At 50.2% G+C, this 26,554-nt stretch overlaps 1 pseudogene; it reads left to right on the top strand.

The window, feature by feature from the left end:
• Positions 1-1,030: 1,030 nt before the first annotated feature.
• On the top strand, positions 1,031-2,599 carry LOC147971138 (uncharacterized; annotated as a pseudogene).
• The last annotated feature ends 23,955 nt before the right edge of the window (positions 2,600-26,554 follow it).

The raw sequence follows: 26,554 nt of genomic DNA, 5'->3' as shown, positions 1-26,554 counted from the left end.
AGGGGGCCCATAACCCACAGTTCCACGGGATCAAAACCTGACTCTTCTGTACAACCTTGATTCCGAAATATTCTTTGCACTTGGCTTCATATGTAAATAACGAGCTAACTTCCTCACCACGATTCATTCCGGTATCAGAGGCAAGATTATGCCTCATTGCTTTGAACCCCTTCTTCACCTGTTATAGGCATCAGTTTGATGCCTACCTGGTTGAAACTTGTTGAACCTCCTTATAGCACTCTCGATTTGTTTCTTGGCGCTTCTAAAATCTCCCTCCTTGAGATAATTACCGGATGCCAATCCTTTCAAACATCTGTCCTAATGTTTTTTTTTCTTTATACCCTATTCGTAAGTACGGTGGAGTTTCTGAAGAAAGGTTGACGACTGCATCATGATGCCATGATGTAGTAAATTGAAGATATCAACAAAAGGCATCAACTTCTTCTAGAAGAGCAAACAGGAGTGAGGAGATCCGTTAGAATTTCGTAACAAGAACTACCCCCTTACTCCACCTCTTAAATCTCGGGACGAGATTTCTTGTAGTGGAGGAGATTTGTAACACCCCTAGTGTCATGCTACAGTGACCTCCTGCATAATGATGCCATGTCATCATTTTTTTTTTGCTAATTCTCACTTTGTTCCAAACCAAAGTTAATTTCAAACTCAAATTCCAAGTCAAATATTTACTTCTTCTGTCATGCAAACAAAAATGTTTGTGATGTTGCAAATAATTCCCAAGTATTTTTCTTGGAGAAATCAACTCTGGTTGGATCACTAAGATGCACCTAGAAATATTATAAGTGGTCCAACAGCAAATAAATTGGCCTTTTCAAAATTAATAATTATTTATTTAACTCCTTTTGCCCCCAAAGTTTTTGTCCTAGCTCAAATTATTCTCTGGTAATCGTGTGAGAAATTCCATGTGCAATAAAAAATTGGTTTGAAAGCTTATTCAAATAGAAAACAGTAGCTCTCCTTTTTTTTTACAGAAAAATAAAACTGAAATTGCTCTATGCGCTTTTGGCCCGCTATGAAGAAGAAAGTAGAGGCCCAGCCCAACCTCCCAAGCATCTCCTTCCTTACGCTACAGTGGGGGCAGGGAGCGGTCGTGGCGGCCATCCCACGGTCATGGCCATGTGCCGGCCATCGCCGACCTCCCCGGTGCCCTACAAAACGCCGCCGCATGCCCCCTTGACCGAAACCTAATCCCCTCTTTCTTCCTCCATCCCTTTATCTCGATTTGAAGCACGCCCGAGCGCCGCCGTCCCCATGTCGTCGTCGATGTCGCGGCCACCGGCCTCCCCTCGTCGCGTCAAGAGGTCCAGGAGAACCGTCGCGGTCTACTTCGTCTACCCCGAGCACTGAATCGAGCAAGGACGACCCGTACACACCATCGCCGTCGTCTTCCCCGCCACGGCCACCGCCGTTCGTCGTCGGATTCGTCGCCTTCGGTCCACCTCCAGCCTCCCCGACTACGCCATCGAGCTCGCGGTGAGCTCCTCTGCCGGTTCCCCCTTTTCCCCCTTCTGTTCGTCACTGTTTGCCGTCGTCCCCGAGCTCGGCCGTCCTCGTTCATGGCCATGCTCAAGTTTCCCCGTACGTGCGTGCCCCAGCGCCGAGCGCGCCTTAGCCATCCGCCGCCACGCTCCTGTTGTTGCGCTGCTGCCCCTCCCGCTTGCCGCAGCCACTGCTCCCGCTAGTCTTTGTCGCCGCTGCTGTCGTGCGCTCGTCGTCTACGTGGTCGGAGCTCTGCTCCCGCGCGCCGTACCTCGGTCCTGGCCGCGCCCTGCCATGCGAACGCAGCCGTGTGCGGGAACCCCTACTCCTGGTCGCGCCTGCTGCTCTGACGCGCACCCGTTGTCGCCCGCTATCGTGCCTCCCTACTACTCCCGCAACTACGCTGTTGTTTCTGTTGCTACTGGCCGTGCCTGCTACTTGGCCATGGCCGTGCGTGTATGCATAGCGTGCACATGCCTGTGCTTCTAGCCGGTTTAGGTAATTAGGGACAGGATAGTTTTAGGGATCAATTAGTGGTTAGTTTAGTCTATGACAAGTGCCCCCCACCTCAACTTATCCATCTAAAAAGAAAATTGTTAAAAATGTCCCAATGACAGGTGAGTCCCTTGGTAAATTTGACTAGTCAAAGTCCACGATTGATTGCTGACTGGGCAGTCAACTGGGACCCGCTGTCAGCCTCTAATGCACTGCTGGGTTCACTGGATTGGGTGTATCTAATATTTTAGGTGTATTTTCGAATTAATATTAAATCTAGGTATTTTTTTGAAAATAATTAAAACTTTGAGAAATCATATAAAATAAACCGTAACTTCGATGAAAATGTTTTATACATGAAAGTTGCTCAGAACGACGAGACGAATCCGAATACACGCCCCGTTTACCTGTCAGATGCCTCTAACTATCTGAACATGGAACTTTCCTCCTCCGGTGATCTGTCCGACACAGGTCCGGAACCGGGAAAACATTCCCGGTTGAATTCCCCCTTCACCTTTATCGTGTAGCCATACGTTAGGTCACACTCGGCACATCATATTGCCATGTTATGCCTTGTGATGCTTTGTTTGCTCTATATTTACTGTTTCTCCCCCCTCTTCTCTTCGGTAGACCCCGTGGTGGCTGCCGATGCCGCTGTGATCGACTACGTCACCGACGACCCCTCCTTGTCTGAGCAACCAGGCAAGCCCCCCCCCCCCTTTGATCATCCCGATATCGCCCATTCCATTCTCTAATGCTTGTATTAGATTTTGCTATTATAATTGTTTGCTCCTATTTTGATGCATAGCCTGCTTTTGTATCTGTTGTTGTACCTTACCTACTTATTCTAAACTGCTTAGTATAGGTTGATTAGTGATCCATCAGTGACCCCCACACCTTGTACTTGTTGCCCCTACTTCATCATTGAAGACCCGATCAACGGGATTGAAGACCAGGCCCCGGCACCGCACATCACCCCCCCCCCCCTAGTGTACGACTTTGCAGAGTTACCATCGAGTGCCGAGGGTGGAACCTCTTACATCACTCCTCATGAGATCTCTGTAGTGTAGCTATTCGGTCGTGGTCATCGAGGGTGATTTCTTCCTTAACCACTTCCGATACGGCTCTATCGTGCAACCCCTCAAGTGTGAACCTCGAGGGTGGATCCTCTTACATCCACCTTGATGATTACATCGAGTGGAATTCACCGGGGGTGATTCCTCGGGTTTTCCCCTTGGTGTTAGACACACAGTTACTATGGTTACTATGACTTTACACTGAACCATGTTACTAAAGACGGGTCGGCCCTGAGGGGTACCCGTGCGAGCTTAATAGCGAGTGATGTGGAGTCGGGTTGACCTGGAAGGTGCCCGCAAGATACTTACGAGGCGTGGCCGGGCATTCTTAGCCCTTGCCGCAAGTACTCGAGATGGGGCGACGGGGTCACATCTTTCATGAGTTTCTGCTTGTTACCGCGCGTTCCTAATCCGCTACAATTTGGATATTTGATCTGAGGAGCCTCTGGCCTGATAGCACTAACCATCACGTGGGCATTGTATGGGCGTTATGCGTCGTATGCATCAGCCAAAGCTTAATAGACGTCCGCGACTGAGCGGCGCGCGCCGGATTGGACTGGTAAGCTCCCGCCTCTTTAAGGAGGTAGCTAGGTCTGCTCACAGGCTGCCCACGCAACATGCAGGAGTTCCCAGGGCGATGGCCCATGACCCCTGGGGGCATAGGTTTAGTCCGGTCTGCTGACCTCTTTATTAAGCCTAGGTCGGGTTGCGGCATATCATTTGGCCGAGGGCGGGCATGACCCAGGAAAGTGTGTCCGGCCGGAGTTAATCGAGCGTGGTGGGTAAGTTGGTGCACCCCTGCAGGGAAGAAACATCTATCGACAGCCTGTCCTACCGTAATGGACACTTGGAGTTGTATCCCGATAGATATAGCTAGAACTGGATACTTGTGATGAGAAATGGATAGTATGGCTCTGGGATTGCTCTCTCGCAGGGAGTCGAGAAAGGATCTTTGGACGAGGTTGATAACACTACTACTACTTTATTTTATGCTACCCTACTCCCTCCTATTGCCGCAAGATGGTGGTTTCCAGAAGATGCTAGTCTTCGATAGGACTAACTTCTCCCCCTCTTATTCTGGCATTTCTGCAACCCAGTCCACATATACAGCCTTCCTTTGATAATGTTGCATATGTAGTGTAGATCCTTGAGTGCTGAGTACTTTAGATGAGTACTCACGGTTGCTTTGCTACCTATTTTCCCCCTATACCCGATTGTTGCGACCAGATGACGGATCCTAAGAGCCAGACGACACCACTGATGACTACTACTACTACCCCGAGGGTGTCTACTGCTACATGATGGTCGCTGATGACCTGGAGTAGTTAGGAGGCTCCCAGGCAGGAGGCCTTGCCTTTTCGATCGTTGTTGCTTTTGTGCTAGCCTTCTTAAGGCAATCTTGTCTAACTTATGTCTGTACTCAGATATTGTTGCTTCCGCTGACTCTTGTGTATTTGGGCTTATGTATTCGAGCCCTCGAGGCCCCTGGCTTGTAATATAAAGCTTGTATTATTTTAATTTGTGTCTAGAGTTGTGTTGTGATAGCTTCCCATGAGTCCTTGATCTTGATCGTACACATTTGCATGTATGATTAGTGTACGATTGAATCGAGGGCGTCACAACATGCTCAAGTGCAGATAAATTGGTTGAAAAATCAAATATGTGTCCTTGGGTGCATGCTTAGGTCCCATGCAAGAAATGGGAATGAATTTCAAACACTAGGGCACCGTTGATTGCCGGCAAAACATTGAGATGCCTGTTTTTAAATACTAGTAAATCCAAAAATCGTCTAAAATTCATGAAACTTGGCACGCTTTCATGGAGTGGCGTCAACATGCCGTGGTAAAATTTTTGTCCCGTTTGGGGCAGGTTTGGGTATATGCTTCTCACAAACCAGAGCTTCTCACAACAACCATGATGGTTTCGGTAGGGAACGTCGCACCTTTGGGGACGAAACGATATCCGTTGCCTCTTATTGCTTCCAAAAATTTTCTCATGTCAACATAGAATAATTGGAGTGTTGTGTTAATTTTTGTGATTTTTTGGGGTTCGTTTGGACATTTTTATGCATTAACTGAGTTTTACATGCATTTATGTGCATAATTCAAATTTGAACTACATGCACATGCTCCAGTGCATATAAATTAGTTGAAAAATCAAATATGTGTCCTTGGGTGCATTCTTAGGTCCCATGCAAGAAATGAGAATGAATTTCAAACACCAGGGCACCGTTGATTGCCGGCAAAACATTGAGATGCCTGGTTTTTAAATTCTAGTAAATCCAAAACTCGTCTGAAATTCATGAAACTTGGAATGCTATCATAGAATGGCACCCGACATGATGTGGTATTTTTCATGCCCATTTTGAGAGAAGGCGCACTCAAATACTGACAGCCCACAAAGGCATTTTGAAAAAATAGCTGCCACTTTAATATCTCAAACGTTTTATAATACAAACCGTGCGCGTTTAGTTAACCATTCACGTGACGCCATGTGTCTTGGTTTTAATGGTTGTAGGAGGTTCCGTGTGGACAACTCTTGACCTTGACTGAACGGGAGGCGTGCGAGCGCAGTCCGGTGCGCAGGCTGACCGAGAGGAGTGCAAGCTGTCCTCGAATGTGCAGGCTCACCGGGAAGCGTGCGAGCTGTACACTGCGCAGGCTCACTGGGATGCGAGCCCTTTGACTTCCATGGCCGGCCGCCTTCCTCTGTGTGCATGCGCCCCCCTCAGCGGCTTGGGACGCCGTCGTCGAGCGCTACCTCGCGTCACCGCCAGCTGCCATCCTCCCCCCCCCCCCCCCCCGCCCGTCGACCCCGAGACGACATGATGCAAAGTGAGAGCAGGATTTGTGCATTTCTTCAACACAAATGGTTCTTTTGGATGACCCGTGTGCAACCACTTACAAACAATTTGGTGCAATTTGCATCTGTCATATTGGGTATGTTACCATTTGTCAAACTGGAAAGATTGACATTTGTTGATCTAGTAACATTGCCATTTGTCAACCTTGTAACACTGCGATTTGTCAAAATATGAAGCTAAAAATCACTAGCAGTATCTAATTTTTGCAACTAAAATTTAGTAATTAAGCATAGGTTTCATTCATGGATTAATTATTCGTTCTTAATTTATACAAACAGTTCAACTCGATGGCTGAACTGACCAAACTTTTCCCCAATTGTTGCCAAGCACGTACTGAAATAGCTAGTTCAACTATATATACTAGCTAATTTTAAGTACGTTGTATAATTCCACCACATCTATAGTCAGATGAACCAAACAAAGAAGCCCCTAAATACTACTACTACTACTGCGAGGGGCTTTGTACTACTTCCGGCTGCCTTTCCTCTGCCGAGTGCGCTAAGTAAGAGGCGGAGGAGGAGGAGCCTACCGACGAGCTGGGCAACCGCAATATGGTGCCTGCCGCTATTGCAGCTTCAGCGACGCTCACCTCGAACACCCTCTACCGCTCCAGACGACCCCCCTCGAAGCGTTGGTTCTCCTCGTAGATCTCCTGATTCCTCGCCTCTGAGGCAGCGTGTGCCGTGGCCACAGCGGCGGTAAGGCTCTTTGCATGCTCGACGAGGTGCTCCTCGTCCTCCCGCAAGAACTCGGTGTAGTGCGCAAGGTCGCTGACGCACGTGCGGGCATCCACATCCGCCTCCCGCCTTCGGTGGCGGTGGTGGAGCGGGTAATGACCCAGGCGGTCGACGGTGGGCTGGCGGCCACGGCGGCCGACGATGGGATGGCGGCCACGACCACCACCTCCCGCCTTCGGGCCACGGTGGCGGAGCGGGTGATGGACACGGTGGCTGGCAGTGGGGTGGAGGCCACGACGGCCACCTCCCGCCTTCGGGCCGCGGTGGCGGAGCGGGCGATGGCCCTAGCTTTCGACGGAGGGCCGCAACGGCGGCCGGCAACAGCCACCGACGGGCACCGACGGCGGAGCGTGTGGTGGGTGTTCCGCGCTCACCCAACAGGGACGCCAAGCGCATTACACTACGCCGGGGACTGCGCCGCCGCCACGGTGTAGCCTCCCAGCTGGAGCTGTCCTTTGATGATGCAAAGTGGCTGAGCGACGACGACAGACCGGTGCCATTGGCGATTGTGGGAGAAACAAACGAGATAAGCTACAGGAAGGGAGCGAAAATTGCGACGCAGGACTCTACGACCGTCAGGGTTTTTGTAGCAGGCCGGTAGGCATTGGGATTTTGGGGTATTTCACCGAGGCGGACGGGAAGCTTGCGCGGGAACGGGCTCATCGACGATTCATTGGCGCCACCGTTTGGCCAAAAGAATGCCTCGGCGCGTTGCGCAAGCTTGCGCTATAAGCCGTCTGCGGCAACGGGGTGACAAGTCGTGCGAGAGGAGGACGAAAGGCCACGCACACATACGGTTAATAAAAAACGTTTGCAATTTAATTACGTACCATACCCCCGTCCTGGTTTATAAGTATGATTTAACTAATAAAATAGGAATGCATGTCGCCAGAGATTATATAGTTGGATTCGTATTTGAACATAGTTTCCAATTATATAATTTTTATAACATGCATTAACATTTTGTTGGTTAAATTTGAGGGCAAAGTATGGCACAAAATATAAAGGGGACTATAGACTAGACGGAGGTGGTAGCACACGGCCGCTCTCTATGCAGCGACGCAACTGTCGACCGACTTGTAGGCGACCATTTCCTGCTTGTTCAACTGCTCTATGCATGTGGTTGCTTCCAGTTTAGGCGGCCGCGGCGCGCTCTGCACTCGCGTCCCTCCGGGTGCTCTATCCTCGTCCCTCCATGCGCGCTGCCAATGTTTGGGGCCGGCGCACGATCACACACATTCATGTGCATGCGGTTGCGCCGGGAGCGGCGCGACGATGCAGTTACCCGCTGCAAAAACTGCCATGCGGATGCGCCAAGAATCCACGCCACCCGGCCCCCTTTTATTCTTGCGGCCATTTACCTTCATATATCGTCTCACACAACACAATAAGCACACCCACGAGGACATATACAGAGAGGACATCCAGCAGTTCCAAGGGCGCTCCCCGTGGCTCCAATGGCGCTCCCAGCGGCCGACGACGACAATGTCAGGCAGTTCACCATCCAACACATCGTGGACACCCACGTGAGGGGGAAGGCTCTCTCGGTGGTGTACACGAACGATACAGTCTCGGTGGAGAGCTCCATCCAAACTATGGAGCAGTTTCTTGCTGAGGACAAGTACCAAGTGGTCGGCTTTGACCTCGAGTACACCATGGGTCATGTCGGGCACGATCAGAAGGTTGTCGTCGCCCATTTGTGCATGTGACATGACATCCTCGTCTACCACTACCACCTGGCCACAACGCCTTGCGAGTGTTTCTCCAGGTTTATCAACAACTCCGACTACAGTTTCGATGTGGTGGACACCACCAACGATCTAAAAGCGCTCAAGGTTTCGTGCGTGAAATGCCTGAATCTTGTCGACATCCAAAGCCACTACAAGGTCTGGGGCAGTGACAAAAATAAACTGAACTCCCTGGTTGACCTCGCCTCGGCCATCATCGACCCCTACTACATGAAGATGAAGAATGAGAGCAATAAGGATAGGAACGCCTGGCACAGTGTGTATCATAAGAGACTGGATGAACAACATGTCAAGTACGTGGCCATGGATGCGTACACAAGCTACGAGATGTACATGCGGATCGTTGACATGAGGAACTATCTTCTTCCTAACCCAGATGAGGGATCGAGCCACATAGCAGTGGTGGGAGCGTCACAAGAATTAGATGAATAGACGATCGTTTCTCCTACTTTTGCACACAATTGTTTATTGAGGTGTGTGCGAATGATCTATACAGTCACTTATGTAATTGGATGTTTATTTCAGTTATATATATATAGACACACACACACATGTTATTCTACTATAGACAGAGCAAATCACATGGCTTATTAGCAGCAATCGTCCGTGTTATTATTGGTCTTCGCACACATTTCTGATTACGAACCTGTTTGCCACGTATTACACACATCTTGTTCATTTGAACCATTTCCATTGTGTTGCCTAATCACACACAGTTCATCCTAGCGAACCATATGCTATATATCGCATACGCCTTCATCTGGCTGCCCATTTCTTTTGTTCCTCCTCATCCCAAACAGTTAACTGAACTGAACCGTATGCCATGCATCGCACTCGGAACTAAAATCTGAACCATGTTTGATGCATCCGTCATAGCAAACGTTTTGCACCTTTTTTGATGGTTTTCTTACACCCCCGTTTGCGATTATGGCATCGAGCACAGTTTCGTTGAAGGGTCTCTGATAGTAGTGTCGCGTTTGGACCATCCTGCAGTAGTGAAGCATATCAAGTTGTGAACCGTCACAATCCTTTCTTTTACCTTTAAACTTGAGCAGAGTACCAAGGATGCTTTCACATACATTCTTCTCTACGTGCATGACATCGATGCAGTGGCGTACACGTAGAATCTCCCAGTAAGGTAATTTCCAGAACACCAATTTCTTCTTAAACACTTGATCCTTGGGTGTTTGTTTCACCGTCAATGGGTGGTTCTTGCCAAGCACAACATTATATTTTTAGCCATGTTGTGGACCACCTCCCTATCATAGGGTCTTGGGCCCGCACCTGCCTCCGCCGTACCATCAAATTCAGCTTTCATCTTTCGGTGTGGTTGATTTTTTCTTAAGAACCTATGATGACGCAAATACACTGTTTTGTGCGAGTTGGGAAGTCTTCTGCTAGCTCTCCTATCCATTCATGTGACACACCCTACATCTCCCTTTGTTTTCTGCCCCGATATGTTGCCTAATGCCGGAATATCTTGAATGGTGCGCACCAGCATCGCATGTAGATCGAAAATCTCCTTTCTGTAAGCATCATAACATTTTACAGCAGGCACATCTATCCACCTGTCACCAGTTCTTCTACCAGTAGCTGAAAGTAAATGTCGATGTCATTTCCAGGTTGCTTCGGGCCTTGGGTAATCATTGACATCATAATGCATTTTTTCTTCATACACAACCAAGGAGCTAGGTTATATATGCATAGAAGCACCGACCATGTGCTGTGATTGGTGCTCATATCGCCAAAAGTATTCATCCCGTCAGTACACTCCCAGAGCCATATACTTCTAGGATCCTTGGCAAAATTTTCAAACTTTTTGTCGATTAATTCCCATTGAGCCCCATCTTTCGGGTGCCTCATAAACCTATTCGCAATTTGCTCATCATGATGCCACCGAAACCGCTTTGCCTCTCTAGGGTTTGCAAACAAACGCCTCAACCTTGGAATTAAAGGCAAGTACCAAACAACCTTGAATAGGATTCATGTCTTGATCTCGTCGTCCAATTTGTACTTGTCCTTTGCTCTCCTGCACTTGTATCATGCATGCTTGCATGTGGGACATGCACACAAATCTTTGTACTCACCACAGTACAATATACAATCATTCACACAAGCGTGTATCTTCTGTACTTCAAGTTCCAATGGGCAAACTATTTTCTTCGCTTCATCCATGCTTCTGGGGTGCACATTATCTTCCGGAAGAATTTGTTGGAAAAGACCTAACAACTTTGTGAAGCCCTTGTTTGATAGACCGTTTGCTGCTTTAAATCTGAGAAGCGACATGGTGGCACTCAACCTAGAATATTTCTTTTTGCAACCTGGATACAATTCTTTCTTGGAGTCCACATCAATGGTTCGCAGATCCTTGTACCCAATCATATCCTTTTTGGGCCCTCAAAATCTGCAAACATAGCAGCAAAATCTGGCATATCAAGATCGTCGTCATCTGCGTCGATGACTTGGTTTTCTAGTGGTTGTTTCGGCTTTCTGGTGTTCCATTGGTAGCTTGACGCCTCTGCCCTGATGTTAGATTCAACATCCATGTGACACTGATCGGGGTTTGTCATCTCACTGCCCTGGGTATCTTTATCCATGACCTCCTCTTCACGGTGTTTGGTCCAACGTGTATATCAATCCATGAATCCCCTAGAGACTAAATGCAGACATCTGCAACTTCATGTGACTCTGTATTGGCACAATCAGTACATGAACACATGATGTAATCCGCATCACCAATTCTCCTCTTTGTACTTTCAGCCAAATTCATGAACTTCGTCATGCCACTGATAAAATCTGTGATTTTCCAATTCTTCATCCATTGAGATCGTTCCATCTGTAGCACACGAATGGTAATTAAAAACAAAACAACAATATTAATACACGGATTAACTGCTGCCCAAAATGCGTGCATAAATCACAAGGTTTTACTTTAATAATTACTGAGGGTGCTCCATGTTGTTATCCAAACATGCGATGACAAAATTTAATGACCAGTCAATTTACTAGCAGAGTACTAGTACAACACTACACTTAGGAATTGAATACCTTAATTAAGCCACTCATGAAAAGAATACCTTAATTAATTAGCCACGCGGTGACCTCCACCTAGTAGACAGACAAGCGCGATGCAGCGGCATGCCGAGACAGCAGGGTCGAGGAGCAAAGCTTAGGGTGGCTGCCGCCTGAAGTTCGACATCCACTATCCCGCCATCGACCGCGATGGATGTGCTCAAATCACGCCGCCACTGACCTCGATGGTTGAGCTCCTCCTATCTCCTGCCACCGACCGAGGATTGACCTCCTATGACGCCGCCATCGCCCACTGACCCAGGATTGACCTCTTATCTGCTAGCCGCTGCCTATGTCGCCGCCACCATCTCTATATGCAGAGAGGCTGTTTTTTACGGATATCCGCAGAGCGGCTGTTTACACGGTATCTCACCGTAACTCAATTATATGGACAGGGTAGTACATCACATACGGTTATTTAACGGCAACCATGTCTAACCTATGTTGTCTTCTCACACGGTTTGGTGCGGAAATCGTGTGTGACGTTGTAATACCTAACACAAACGACATGTATAAACAGTGTGCCGTATACAACATATAGTACCATAAGTAGTTCTCGGCCGTTAGCTTATCTCCACAGTTTCCCCATTTCCCCCAAATACCTACATAGCCTCCAAATTCCCTCGCGTGGCGCTGACATTGGGGGAATGCAGACGAGTGGTGCTGATGGTTTTGGTGCGGCTGCTCCTGCTCCTGCTCGTATCGCCGCCACGACGGCGATCGCCGCCGAGCACTTGCCTAAGGTCATCAGAAGGCAGGTGTACTACGGATCCGAATCGTCCTATCAGGTTCCAATCTATCCCGATCTTTTTAAGCATGCCCAAAGTATATCTCTTTGCTGAATCTGTCCTGAATGACCCCCCCAAGGAAAGCGATCTGCCGCCGAATCCGGAGCTTGCACTGGTATGCGTCGGTGCTATACAATTGGTTTTAACCCCTTTCCGCGACGGCATTTGGAACCGATGCCAAGTGAGTGTGGGCGATAGGGGGGTCCTTCCCACACGACCAAAAATTGTTGGGGATAGGCCTTCCTGGCACATACGCTCAGCAAAATGAGGTTGTGTGCGACCGTCGAGCACACAATACAAAAATACGTACAGTAGTGCTAAAAATACAATTATACAGGCGAAATCATTTACGGTCGTAAGTACATCCCACATAGTCAGTCACCGCTAAACGTTTCCATTCGTATATACATCCCACACAGTCACTCCAAGGAAAATGTTTGCGCAAGGTGGCGTAACGCAAACAGTTTTAAATAGAACATCATGTGTGATTGTTCATTTATCCAACACGGTTTATTCCTAGAAACTGTGTGTGTTGCCTGAGGTCATCGCCCATAGTGTTTTCTCAATAACTATTTGCAATAGGGAAACCCAATTAGCAAGCTAATTGACCTATTATTAATAATCCATTTACTAATCTAATTGACATTCATATTAAGCACATAATATATTCCATTTCCAAATTAAGGAAGCAAGATTTCATAATTGAAATACATCAAAGTACAACATAATATAGCTTCAGCACTCAGCTAGCCCATTACACAACTGCACCACCAACAAGTTTCACATGCAACATCTAGAACCTTTCGAAATTAGCATCATAGATGGTACATAGAGAGATGCATCTCATCTGGAAAACTGCTGAAGTGGAAGGCGAATATTGAGCCTTCATTCATGTTGAAGGTCTTTGCAACTTTAGGCCAGTGGATGTGGATGATTGAACGTCCATCCTTCGACCTCTTCAGGAACACTTCAATATTGAACCGTGGGTGTTGTATGAAAACTTTCCTCGCCTCCTGACCACATAGGTGGTTTGAGAGGTAATCATTAGTGAAGCCTAAAAACAAGGATGTGCATAAATATCTTCTCTATATTGGAAATGGGGCTAGGGAATAAAAAAGGCAAGGTATAATAGTTAGTACGATCTTGTAAACCTCAGTGCCTCCCATTGTTTCCCTGCAACACATATAAGGTAGTTAGTCATCAGGTTAAGTAAGGGTTCGCATGCTATCAGTAAAATATGTTGATGATAAATAAGCACATTACAGATTCATCAGATTAATTCAAGCCACATGGAAAACCTATTTATCCAAACCAAGCATGATTAAGAACTAGGAAATATAGCACTTGTATATGTTTCTCAAGTATTAAGTGCAGCCAAATTCAATTTATTCCTCACATGGTATACAATAACAGAATGCAGCCACAACAATTGAACATCGCATTGCAGAATTGAACCAAGCCGTTAACTAAACACCACAACAAATGAATAAAACGTTAACGGAGCACCACATTGCACAATATAACATGCTCCTAATAGAAGGTCAGACAGTTAACCAAACCAAGCATGCTTAACAACTTGGAAATATAGCAATTGCATTTGTTTCTCATGTATTTAGTACAGCCAAATTCGGTTTATTTCTCACATGGTATACAATAACAGAATGCAGCCAGAACAATTGAACATCGCATTGCAGAATTGAACCAAGCAGTTAACTAAACACCACAACAAATGAACCAAACATTAACTGAGCACCACATTGCACAATATAACATACTCCTAATAGAAGATCAGAAAGCTAACCAAACGAAGCATGCTTAACAACTTGGAAATATTGCACCTCAAGAATTGAACATAACATTTGCAGAATTGAACCAAGTAGTTAACTGAACACCACATTGCACAACATATAGAACATATACACTATAGCAGAAGATTGCATGGTAAAAGTACATAGCACAATTCACTAGAATTTGTTAAGGAAAGGTAGTAGCTAACAAACTGAACATGGGTCCTTATAGTGAGCTAATAAGACAAGCTACTCGTCATTGTCGGAGATATCGATGATGATTGCTCCTTGGACATGGAAGAGGGCGAGGCCTCCGCATCGTGGGTGCCCTTGTTGTAGTGGTGAGTTGCCTGAGCCGCGCCAGGCACCAACCTGCTGGCTCTCGAGATGAGGTAAGCACATGCACACTGAGAAAACACCTCATAGTCTTTGTCGAAGGCACCGACGGTGGCCTCGAGAAAACGCCACAAACTATCATTTAAAGCAGCTAACTGCATCGCGGCATCGGCGCAGGAGGCATCAATAGTGGCCTTGACGGATAGGTGCTCCCCCAAGATCCGGGGGTCGGCACGACTGGCAGCCATCGCGACCTCATCTGCATGTGCGGCCGTGATTTGCTTCTCTGCTGCCAAATGCTCCTTGAGATCCTGGCTATACTGCATGCACCATGCCTTAGGCCGACGCTTATTTGGTGGAGGGGTCTGTGATTTGGGTGGAAGGTGTCACGCTTGCGTCGGCAGTCGGGGCATGTGGGATGCGGAAGGAGGAGGAGGAGGAGGATGGGGTCGGGTGTGGATTACCTGCCTGGATAGGTGAGGCCGAGCAGCGTGAAGGAGGGTCGCCGGCAAGGAGGTGGCGCTACAAGCAAGGAGTGAAGGATTCAACTTGGAATGGAAGGTGGAAACAGGGGAAATGTGGCTTTTGGTAAGGGGGAGGGGCGGGGAGGTAGATATTTCCGCAGAAGCCGAAAATTTGGAATCGCTTCAGCCAAAAAACTGGTGCGCAAAGTGTCATCAGACACGGTCCCTTATTCAGAGCAGGCTGTGGACTGTAGTAGTCGCACTTTCTCGCGTAAGCCATATGCGTACTATACTCTGATGGTGCTCCAAGATATTTTGTGCTCCATCTCACACGGTTGGTTATAATAAACTATGTGGGATCTACTTGATTTTTCGTCTCGATTTGAATTACATAATGCGGTCACAACGGCCATGGACGGTGTTTGAATTGCTAGATCTTTTATCTGCAGTGAACATGCAGCTATATGTGTGTCATAAAAGAATTGGAATTATTCAGGGTTCGTTTGGACATTTTTATGCATTAACTGAGTTTTCAATGCATTTATGTGCATAATTTATATTTAAACTACATACACATGCTCCAGTGCATATAAATTGGTTGCAAAAGCAAATCTTTGTCCTTGGTTGCATGCTTAGATCCCATGCAAGAAAAGGGAATGAATGTCAAACACCCTGCCACCGTCACTCGGCCGCAAACATTGAGATACCTTGTTTTTAAATTCTAGTAAATCCAAAACTCATCTGAAATTCATGAAACTTGGCGTGCTATCATGGAGCAGCATCAACATGCCGTGGTAAATTTTTTGTCCCATTTGGGGCAGGTTTGGGGATATGCTTCTCACAAACCAGAGCTTCTCACAACAAGCCGGGTGGTTTCAGTAGGGAACGTCCCACCTTTGGGGACGAAACGATATCCATTGCCTCTTATTGCTTTCAAATATTTTCTCGTGTTAACATAGAACAACATGAGTGTTGTGTAGATTTTGGGATTTTTCGGGGTTCATTTGGACATTTTGATGCATTAATTGAGTTTTCAATGCATTTATGTGCATAATTCAAATTTGAACTACATGCACATGCTCTAATGCATATAAATTGGTAGAAAAATCAAATATGTGTCCTTGGGTGCGTGCTTAGGTCCCATGCAAGAAACGGGAATGAATGTGAAACACCAGGGCACGGTCACTCAGCCACAAATATTGAGATACCTGGTTTTTAAATTCTAGTAAATCCAACATGCTACCATGGAGCGGCATCAACATGCCATAGTAAATCTTTTGTCCCATTTGGGGCAGGTTTGGGGATATGCTTCTCACAAACCGGAGCTTCTCACAACGAGCGTGATGATTTCGGTAGGGAACGTCCCACCTTTGGGGACGAAATGATATCCATTTCCTCTTATTGCTTTCAAAATTTTTCTCATGTCAACATAGAACAACAGGAGTGTTGTGTCAATTTTTGGGATTTTTCGGGGTTCGTTTGGACATTTTTATGCATCAATTGAGTTTTCAATGCATTTATGTGCATAATTCAAATTTGATCAACGTGCACTTGCTCTAATGCATATAAATTGGTTGAAAATCCAAATATGTGTCCTTGGGTGCATGCTTAGGTCCCATGCAAGAAATTGGAATGAATTTCAAACATTAGGGCAATGTAGATTGCCGGCAAAATGTTGAGATACTTTGTTTTTAAATCCTAGTAAATCCAAAACTCATCTGAAATTCATGAAACTTGGCATGCGTTCATGGAATGGCATCAACATGCCGTGGTAATTTTTTGTCCCATTTGTGTCGGTGTACAAAAATAGGGGCGCATCTTTGTACCCCTTTTTCCTGTGCACGGGCAGTTAGAGCTGCGCCCACGGCCACACCAAGAAGAACGAGGGAGGTGAGCCAAGGTAAGATTGAAGCCCAAGACAATCAAAGCAATGCCAAGGCCAAGACCACAAAGAGTAGAGGGACGAAGCAAGTTCCCCCAGCAAGACCCTTGCCGGGTGGCCTCAGCGGCCTCGGCAAGACTCTTGCCGGGACAGCTCGCCCTACACCAACAGAGCGGGCCACCCTTGAGCCCACGGCCCCTAGTGCCATCATCAGCATGGGGCCAGGGCTCAGGAAGGAACCCCTATGGTGGCATGTAGATCTTTGTGAAGACATATTCAAGATCAGATTAGAAGAAGACGATTCTCGGCAAGATCCCTGCCTCTTGCCGGGGACGACAACACGCCACAGCGAGACCCTTGCCGGGCCACCCGGCAAGGCCCTCGCCAAAGACGCCGGCAAGGCCACCGCCAAGCCCACGTCAACCAAGCTTCCACCGCCGTTCACATGCAGCTGCCAGCCCAACTAGCTGGGCGGGCGCCTGCGTGGCAACATGCAGCTCCCAGGCCAACTCATCAAGCGCCTGCGTGGCGGCATGCAGATCTTCGTGAAGGCTCCACCACCATGCCAACTCAGCTGCCTACCTGCCTACATGGCACTGCACGCATCCCTGGCCGAGGCGCATGTCGAAGCGAGGAGGAGCGGCGACGGACGGGACGAGCCTTGCCCCCGTCCCCGATAAAGCAAGACGAAACCTAAGCGATGCATTAAATGCATCTTGTCCTGTAATACGAGGGATAACCCCGTGCCACTGTAGACCTTTCCACCTCCTGTGTGCCACTATGGCAACCCCTTTTTCCTATAAAAGGAGGCTCGATGCGATGAGGAGAGGGATTCGGCTCTTTCAAACCACACGCTGACCACAACTAGTTCGAGAGCTCAAGAACTCTCAGAAATACACCCACCAAAGCACGACTAGGGTTTTACGCATCCTCGCGGCCCGAACCTGGGTAAACGATCCTTGTGCTCTCGACTAGCCCTGCTCTCCTCGCAACCCTGCGCCCCAGCAACCGTAGTAGGGATTCTTGTGATCCCATAGGTGCCGTTCCGCACCGATATCCGTGGCGCGCCAGGTAGGGGGCGCAGTTGTGAGAATCTGGTCTGGTAGTTAGCCTAGCGGTTCTTCATCGCTTTCGGTTCCTGAGAAGAAGGCGGCTGGAGGAATGACGCCATCTCGGCGGCAGAAAAGCTAAGTCATTCAGAGCCTTGGATTATTTCCTCTTACACTTAAGGTTATCGTCCTCGGAGATCTGGCCTATGTATGGGAAACCTGCATGCAAGGCCCCCCCCCCCCCCCCCCCGCGATTGGCAACGCCTTTGTTCTGCTTCGAGTCCGCTCAACGGCTCAAAGCTGCCACATCAAGAGTGGCGGGCTAGCCTTCCACACCTGGCAATGCTCCTGACTCTGACTCGTGTCAAACTCGACAGTCCGGGTAGCCGCGCTAAGGGCGGTAAGGTGGTTTTCCCGGTAGCAAGCACACCCGGCAGGCCAATGGGGATCCGTCCCCATGACACCGCCCTGGAATTACACGCCGGCAAGCCTACCTAGTTACTTAGGGTGGACATACAAGGAAAAATTGAATAGGAAAATAACATGCATGATACTAAAAAGTGTTGTAGAGTTATGTTACATCAAATTGTTGCTGCGGTTCTAACTAGAGATAGCAATTGTCTTGGTTGTGAACCTGCAACGGCGATGAAAAAATGGGATGCCTAATCCCGGCGCTGGCCCTCCACCCTCAGAATTCCGCCGACTCGACTAATGATGGGCTCGATGCGCTCCCTGAGTGGCACAAGGTCGGTTCCCTCCGGCAAGCTCCCCAGCACGACGTCGAAGTCGAGGTCGGGGTACCAGTGCGCCACCTTGATGAGAGCCTTGGTCATGGCACCCTGGCAAAACCTCCGGGACTCATCGGCCAGCGAGGCCGCCCAGTTGGCATGGAGCCGCTCCAGAGCGCCGACGACCTTCTCGAAGAACATGGTCAGGCTGCAATTGGCGCTCACGCCCCGCTCCGGGACATACCTCACGTCCGGCATCCCCATGATGGCCAGCTGCGAGGCGGCCTGGTTGGCAATGGTGGCAAGGCGATAGAGCCAACGGTTCTCGCCCTCCACGTGGTTCGCGAAGTTGAGGCCCTTGTTCTTCCGCAACAGCTTCTCGGCCTCCAGCTCCTTGGCCAGGGTCCCCTCTCGGGTTGTGGCCTCCGACAACCCCTTCTCGATACCCTCCAGCTTCAGCTTGAGGTCTTTGATGGAGTTGTTGGCCTCGGAGAGCTCCCCAGCCTTGCTGACGACCGCGCCCTGCGCCTCTGTCAGGGCACTGTTGAGCGTGTCCTGCTCCTGGGACAGCTTTAGGGCCTGCTCCTTCAGCCTGTCGCGCTCTGCCTCCAGCTACTCCACCTTGCCGGCGTGAACCTGGGCCTGGGCATTGAGTGCCTCCTTGTGCCTCTGCTCCAGCTCACTGGTGCGCTGCAAGACAAGCTTCTCCACCTCTGCATCCTTGCCGCGAAGCATGGCGGCAAGTTTCTCCTCACGCACAGCGAGGTCCTGCTCCTGGGAGTTTAGGGCCGCCTCGCGCTGGGTCCGAGCGGCTTCAGCGGCCTCGGCCAAGTTCTTCGCCGCCTCCTCAGCTTTCTCGACGTCGGCGAGCTTCATGGTGAGCTCCACGTCACGCTTCGCCTGCTCACCCTGGGCCGCCTTGAGCTCCTTGTGGGCCTCGCAGAACCAGTCCTGCGCCTCGGCAACGCGCTTCTGGAGGTCCGCCTCCGCCTTCTCCACCACCGCCATCCTAGACTTAGCCTTGTCTAGGCGGGCGCGGTGGAGCGCCTGAAGCTTCCAGAAGCTGGCGCCCATGGCATGGAGGAGCCACTCTTCCTGCGAGTCGTCGCTGCAAGCGATCGGCTCGTCGACGACTTCAAACCCGGGAGCGGCAAGCACCTCGTCGTTGAACACCTCTCCCTCAACGGGTGTCCTGGTGCTCGACGCGCCTGGAAGGTGGACGAACAAATCTTCACTCACCCTCAGGTACTTGCCGGAGCCGGAAGCAGCAGAGGAGGAAGGCTGGTCACCAGCCTTCTCCTCCTCCTCGGCAACGGTCCCGCCGGCTTCCCCGGCAGGCCCCTTGCCGGCCTCCTCAGCGGCAGCCTTGCCGGCCTCCCTGGTGGGCCCCTCAGCGGCGTCCTCGGCAGCGTCTTTGGCGGCCTCCTCGGCGGCGATCCTCTTGGCGTCCGCCCCGGCGGCCTTGGCGACGCCCTCAATGACGGCGTCCACGTCCTATGGGTTCACCAAGGAGGAATCTGGGCACTGAAGAAGGGGGTGAGGCAAGGCCAGGACCAGGAGCCAAAAAGGGGGGAAGCAGGGACGAATGACAAACGACTTACCCATGCCAGTACCCGGCTGGGAAACGGAATCCCCCTCCCCGCCAACATATGGCGTCGAGGCAAAGCCGCCGGCGCCCAAGTTCTCCTCCTCCTCCATGTGCGTGGGCCCGGTGCCTGGCGCCCTTGCCGGGGACGCCCCCCCCGGGGCGGCGTGGTCGATGGGGGCGGCGTGTTGGGAGTAGCCCTCTGTGGCTCCTCCTGCTGCTACTCTCCTCCTGCGTACCCGACAAGGTCAGCACCAAGGTGTCGTGCCCCTGACACATGTCGATGGGAGAAGAGTGATGAACTTACGCTGGGTGCTCTGCCGGGGGCTGCTGTCCGGGCTGCTCAACACCACCAATGGCGCCCCCGAAGTACCAGCTGGGGGCTGGCCACCCGCCGAGACCTTGGCCCTCTTATCTCTCTGGGCTAGCGTCTCCCCGTCCTTGCAAAGATGAAAACAAGTCAAGACAAGCAAGGCAGATTGAGGAGGCAGAGATAACGAAAAGGAACTAGATACTTACTCGTCGTCCGCCTCCTCCTCTACTGTCTTCCTCTTCCTCCTCGGGCTGAGGGGTCCATAATCAAAAGTAACCTCCATATCAACATTCGTCGGAGGAGGAGAAGGAGGTGGTGTCTAGGCACGCGCAAACGAAGAAGGGGCGGCTGTCTTCTTCTTCACCGCGGCCTTCGCCAGCTTCTTTGCCGCCGTGGCCCTCGTATGGCGCCCGGGCTCCTCCAAGGTCAGATGTGACCGCGCAGCCCTGCCTGGCCGGACCGGCTCGCCGGAACTGGCAAGCCGCAGGACTCGCCCCCTCCCCGTAGGTGGCGTCGGCTCTGCGGTCTCGGCCTCCTCCGACGATGACCCGTCGGTCACATCTTCAACCAAAGGAGCATCGGTGTCAGCGCTGCTGGCTCCCCCGGCGGCCAGCGCCCAGCGGGCGAGCTCCTCCTCCTCCCTGGCCGTCGCGGCCTTGTCCTCCACTCCGCAGGCGTTGATGGCCTCCTTGGCAAGTTGCGCCTCCCTCGCCCTGGTGGCAATGTAGTTCAGCTCCGCCTGGGAGGTGTCCTGGACAAGCAGCCGCTCGGTGTCGGTGTTGACATATGCCTCGTGCAGGGTGTCGAAGAACTGCTGCACTTCAGCGTCCTCCGGCTCCTTCCAGCTCGGGACGGGGCCGTGCGCGTTGCAGTCCGGCATCATGGCGATGATCTCGGACCGACGCGAGTTGTTGCACAACGGGACCACCCCCGTCGACAGCTTGAACAGAGGCCCCTTGAGGACCTTGCCGACCTTCGCGACGGCCCTCGCAACCTTGTCGGTCCGCTCAACCTCGCCATCGCGGCCCATGTCGAGCTGGAAGATCCGCTGGCAGAAATGGGCGTGCGCCATCACTGTGAAGTTGTGGTCGAGGACAGGGCGGAGCCGCATGATGTCGGTGGGGTTCGTGAAGAACCAGGCTGGCCTCCCCTTGTTTTGCAGAGGAGCGATCCAGCAACGGATGAAGTCTGCCCCGATCATCTCAAGGGTGAGCCCGGCCTGGGTAAGCCGGAGAATCCTGGTGGTGGCGACCATGAGCTTTCCATCGTCGGTGTCGATGTCGCTCCAATCGCTTCCGCGAACCAGCGGCGCCCGGCGAACTTTGCAGAACGCCGGCGGGTCCTTCTCTTCGATCTAGCACCACCGGCCCCGCCATTCTTCCCACCCCTCCTTCATGGCGCCGTCCAGGTACGCTCCCTTGGATTTTGGGATCCAGGCGATGCACCCCGAGATGGCACCTCCCGTTTGGATCCGAGGGAAGAAGTAATGGCGGAAGAGCGCTGTGTTGGGGTGCACCCCGGCAAAGCCTTCGCAAAGGTGCGCTAAAAGGGCCATGCACGCCACCGCATTCGGAGTAAAATCCAGGAGGTGGAAGCCGAAGGTGTGCATGATGTCGCTAAAGAAATCGGAGAAGGGAGGACAGAGCCCGCAAGAAAAATAATCAACAAAGAAAGGGTACCGATTTGGGGCAGCCTCGGCGCAGTTGGCGGGGATGACGCGCGTGGCCGGATGCCCCGAATTCTCTCCCCCCTGTTTTCACTCCCCATAGGGGCCTGAAGGAGGCCCAAAGCTCGAACACGTCGACCGTCGAGGGGAAGAAGGCGGACTGCGTCCGCTGCACCGCCAGCGCACTCTCCGGTGGCTCCGCGGCTCCGGCGTCCTTGGCCACTCCCTTGCCCTTGGTGAATTTTGGCGCCATGTCAACTGGGGAAGGAGGGCAGGACAGAGGGCGGCGGAAGTGCAACGACGGCGAGCGGGGACGAAGCTTAAGGAAGAAGAGGAAGGCAGACAGAGGTTTCCAAGATTGGGGTTGCGTGGAGGGTAAAAGGAACAGTGCGCCCGCGGTTATCCCTTTTTATGGGGAAGCCGCGGGGCGTGCTGCCCATTTACTGCAACGTGACGCATGCGTGGGGAAACCGTCCCACGCATACCGCCCACGTCATGCACACCTCTCCATGCCGCGCCACGCGCGCGGGTCGTGGGAGGCGGAGCGCGCGAAGAATCTTACCACAGTAAAAACCGCTCCACCTGCCCGCGCACTGTTTTGGGCCTAGCCCAACAACATGTTGCTCTTATGTGTGGCCCAGGCCCGGGGGCTCCTGTCGGTGTACAAAAATAGGGGCGCATCTTTGTACCCCTTTTTCCTGTGCATGGGCAGTCAGAGCCGCGCCCACGGTGACACCAAGCAGAACGAGGTGGGTGAGCCAAGGTAAGATCAAAGCCCAAGACAATCAAAGCAATGCCAAGGCCAAGACCACAAAGAGCAGAGGGACGAAGCAAGTTCCCCCAGTAAGACCCTTGCCGGGTGGCCTCAGCGGCCCCGGCAAGACTCTTGCCGGGACAGCTCGCCCCGCCCCAACAGAGCTCGGGAAGGCACCCCTGTGGTGGCATGTAGATCTTTGTGAAGACATATTGAAGATCAGATTAGAAGACGACGATTCTCGGCAAGATCCCTGCCAAGGAAGGCCACCAGACCCTCGGCAAGATCCTTGCCAGGGACGACAACACGCCATGGCGAGACCCTTGCTGGGCCACCCAGCAAGGCCCTCACCAAAGACGCCGGCAAGGCCACCGCCAAGCCCACGTCAACCAAGCTTCCACCGCCGTTCACATGCAGCTGCCAACCCAACCAGCTGGGCGGGCACCTGCGTGGCAACATGCAGCTCCCAGGCCAACTCATCAAGCGCCTGCGTGGCGGCATGCAGATCTTCGTGAAGGCTCCACCACCACGCCAACTCAGCTGCCTGCTTGCCTACATGGCACCACACGCATCCCTGGCCGAGGCGCGTGTCGAAGCGAGGAGGAGCGGCGATGGACGGGACGGGCCTCGCCCCGTCCCCGATAAAGCAGGAGGACACCTAAGCGATGCATTAAATGCATCTTGTCCTGTAATACGAGGGATAACCTCGTGCCACTGTAGACCTTTCCACCTCCTGTGTGCCACTGTGGCAACCCCTTTTTCCTATAAAAGGAGGCCCGAGGCGACGAGGAGAGGGATTCGGCTCTTTCGAACCACACGCTGACCACGGCTAGTTCGAGAGCAAAAGAACTCTCAGAAATACACCCACCAAAGCAGGACTAGGGTTTTACACATCCTCGTGGCCCGAACCTGGGTAAACGATCCTTGTGCTGTCTACTAGCCCTACTCTCCTCGCAACCCTGCACCCCGGCAACCATAGTAGGGATTCCTGTGATCCCATAGGTGTCGTTCCGCACCGACAATTTGGGGCAGGTTTGGGTATATGCTTCTCACAAACCAGAGCTTCTCACAACAAGCATGATGGTTTCGGTAGGGAAACCCCACCTTTGGGGATGAAACGATATCCATTGCCTCTTATTGCTTTCAAAAAAGTTCTCATGTCAACATAGAACAATAGGACTGTTGTGTTATTTTTTGTGATTTTCCGGGGTTCATTTGGACTTTTTATGCATTAAGTGAGTTTTCAATGCATTCATGTGCATAATTCAAATTTGAACTACATGAACATGCTCAATTGCATATAAATTGGTTGAAAAATCAAATCTTTGTCCTTGGGTGCATGCCTAGGTCCTGTGCAAGAAATGGGAATGAATGTCAAACAACCTGCCACCGTCACTCGGTCGGCAAAACGTTGAGATACTTTGTTTTTAAATTCTAGTAAATCCAAAACTCGTCTAAAATTCATGAAACTTGGCATGCTATAATGGAATGGCACCCGACATGTTGTGGTATTTTTCATGTCCATTTTGAGAGAAGGTGTACTCGAATAACAGCCAACAAAGGCATTTTGAAAAAATAGCCGCCATTTTTATATCTCTAATGTTTGTATAATTCAAACCATCTGCGTTATGTTAACCATTCATGTGACGCCACGTGTCTTGGTTTTAATGGCTATAGGTTTTAATGGCTCTTGATCGCAAACGTTTTAGATAGAACACCCGTATGCAAAGTGAGAGCATGATTTGTGCATCTCTTGAACACAAACGGTTCTTTTGGATGACCCGTGTGAACCACTTACAAACAATTTGGTGAGATTTGCATCTGTCATATTGGGTATGTTGCCACTTGTCAAACTAAGGATATGTTTCTCGTTTATGGAGGTGACAAAGAGCTCGTCATAAATGGTTACGTCAATGCAAGCTTTGACACTGATCTGGATGACTCTTAGTCACAAACCGGATATGTATTTATATTGAATGATGGAGTTGTCAGTTGGTGCAGTTCCAAGCAGAGCATCATGGCGGGATCTACGTGTGAAGCGGAGTACATAGCTGCTTCAGAAGCAGCAAATGAAGGAGTCTGGATGAAGGATTTCATATCCTATCTAGGTTTATTACCTAGTGCGTCGGGTCCAATGAAAATCTTTTGTGACAATACTGGAGCAATTGCCTTGGCGAAGGAATCTAAATTTCACAAGAGAAAGAAACACATCAAGAGATGCTTCAATTCCATCCGCGATCAAGTCAAGGAGGGGGACATAGAGATTTGCAAGATACATACGGATCTGAATGTTGCAGGCCCGTTGACTAAGGCTCTCTCACGAGCAAAACATGATCAGCACCAAGACTCCATGGGCGTTAGAATCATTACTATGTAATCTAGATTATTGACTCTAGTGCAAGTGGGAGACAAAAGGAAATATGCCCTAGAGGCAATAAAAAAGTTGTTATTTATATTTCCTTATATCATGATAAATGTTTATTATTCATGCTAGAATTGTATTAACCGGAAACTTACTACATGTGTGAATACATAGACAAACAGAGTGTCCCTAGTATGCCTCTACTAGACTAGCTCGTTAATCAAAGATGGTTAAGTTTCCTAACCATAGACATGTGTTGTCATTTGATGAACGAGATCACCTCATTAGAGAATGATGTGATGGACAAGACCCATCTGTTAGCTTAGCATAATAATCATTTAGTTTTATTGCTATTGCTTTCTTCATGACTTATACATGTTCCTCTCACTATGAGATTATGCAACTCCCGAATACCAGAGGAACACCTTGTGTGCTATCAAACGTCACAATGTAACTGGGTGTTTATAAAGATGATCCATATGTGTCTCCAATGATGTTTGTTGAGTTGGCATAGATAGAGATTAGGATTTGTCACTCGTGTATCAGAGAGGTATTTCTGGGCCCTCTCAGTAAGGCACATCACTATGAGCCTCGCAAGAAATGTGACTAATGAGTTAGTTATGGGATGATGCATTAGGGAACAAGTAGAGAGACTTGCCGATGACGAGATTGAACTAGGTATGATGATACCGATGATCGAATCTCGGGAAAGTAACATACCGATGACAAAGGGAACAACGTATGTCGTTATGCAGTTTGACCGATAAAGATCTTCAAAGAATATGTAGCAGCCAATATGAGCATCCAGGTTCCGCTATTGGTTATTGACCGGAGATGTGTCTCGGTCATGTCTACATAGTTCTCGAACCTGTAGGGTCTGCACGCTTAACGTTCAATGATGATTTGTACTATGAGTTATGTGATTTGATGACTGAAGTTTGGTCGGAGTCCCGAATGAGATCACAGACATGACGATGAGTCTCGAAATGGTCGAGAGGTAAAGATTGATATATTTCAAGGTTATATTCGGACACCGGAATGGTTCTGAAGTGTTTCGGGTATTTTTCTGGAGTACCGGGAGGTTACCGGAATCCCCGGGGGAAGTAGTGGGCCTTAATTGGCTTTATTGGAAAGGAGAGAAGGGCCTCAAGGGGTGGCCGCGCCCCCCATGCCTGGTCCGAATTGGACTAGGAGGGGCGGCGCCCCCCCCTCTTTCCTTCTTCCCTCTTCCTCCTTCCCTCCTTCTCCTAGTTGGAATAGGAAAGGGTGGGAGAATCCTACTTGGATCGGGAGTCCAAGTAGGACTCCCTCCTTTGGCGCGCCCACTTGGGCCTGCCTCCTCTTCCCCCCTC

This window comes from Triticum urartu, chromosome 5A, assembly GCF_056163025.1.
Source record: "Triticum urartu cultivar PI428250 chromosome 5A, HENAU_Tu73, whole genome shotgun sequence".
NCBI classification, from domain to species: domain Eukaryota; kingdom Viridiplantae; phylum Streptophyta; class Magnoliopsida; order Poales; family Poaceae; genus Triticum; species Triticum urartu.
The sequence above is the reverse complement of the archived record's forward strand: the minus strand, read 5'-3'. Positions and strand labels throughout refer to the sequence as shown.